Source organism: Alligator sinensis, unplaced genomic scaffold, assembly GCF_000455745.1.
Source record: "Alligator sinensis unplaced genomic scaffold, ASM45574v1 scaffold1338_1, whole genome shotgun sequence".
NCBI lineage: Eukaryota > Metazoa > Chordata > Crocodylia > Alligatoridae > Alligator > Alligator sinensis.
The window spans coordinates 466,857-468,134 of record NW_005842713.1 but is presented as its reverse complement, the minus strand read 5'-3'; positions in this window follow the sequence as shown (position 1 = coordinate 468,134).

The window sequence follows — 1,278 nt, the reverse complement described above, 5'->3', positions numbered from 1 at the left end:
CGACAGCCGACACTGATGCTGTCGGTAGGGCTGGTGCTCCCCCTGCTTTCAGGAGGCACCAGTCACTCATGCCTCTTTAGACAAAAGGCACTCGCTCCTTAGATACAAGGTACCGCTCCACAGACTCAAGGCATACCTCCTTAGATGCAAGGCACCCTTTTCTAGACCCAAGGTACCCATCCTTACACTCAAGGCACTCCTTAGATGCAAGGCAGCCCTCCATATACTACAGGCACCCCTTGGAAAATGCCAGCTCCTATTTTTTCACTCATTTTTTTTATTGAAGAAAAAAGAATACAGCAATTCTTTTGTTGTGAAATAACGCCCCCCTCCAAGAAACTAACAAACAAACAAACAAACAAAACAAAAACCCACCACAACTCAGAAAGACAACACTGGTAGTAAAATAACAGTGGTAGTGAAGCCACAGTACCACAATTCTCAGGGCAAGTCAACCCCCCCCATATACGCCAAGTTCTGGTCTGGCTTGTACACCCTATGCTGAAGCCCTTTTCCAAATAAAAAAGTCCCTGTGCTGAGAGGTAGGAGTGCTGACATGCAAAGAGGTGTAAATATCATCATTATATTCTATTATTAATTAATTTTAAGGCTACACTATCTCTGCACTTCCAATGATAAAATGAGAAATCACCTTGTCACCCAAATTTAACTCAATCTCATGGCAATTCTAAGCCATGTGGTTCCTGTGAACCCAGTGGTTCCCAACCTTTTCAGACTCATGAGACCCCTCCTTAGACTCAAAACACCCTTGGAAATGCCAGCTCTTTAACTTTTATTCAGTTTTTTGATGACATGACCACAGAAAAATAGCGGAGCAATTCTTCTGTTGCAAAGAACTCAGAAAACCCACAACAGGTCAGAATGTTTTGAATGCTATGAATTCCTATTTGAAATCTCTAAGTTTTTATCTTGTGAATTGTGTTTGCACACCTAACAGCATTAAACATTGTGGGTGCTTATACACAAGTGTGGAGGTTGCTCCCACGTGCTGGAATTCCAGTACGTTGGATTAATCAAGTCTGCTGGAGCATGGCAATTGCTGCGCTCCAGCAGCCTCCTGAATCTCATGTATCAGTGCCCTGGCGTTTAAAAATGGTGGCAGGGTCACTTCATCTTAAGCTTGTCAAACAAGCTTTAGTTCAGGTGCTCCCACCACCATCAAGTGCCGGGACATTGACACACAAGATGTGGCAGTGCTTTAATTAGAGTGGCTCTCAGATCTGTTCTAATTAAAGCACTCCCCTACCCCCAGAGCAT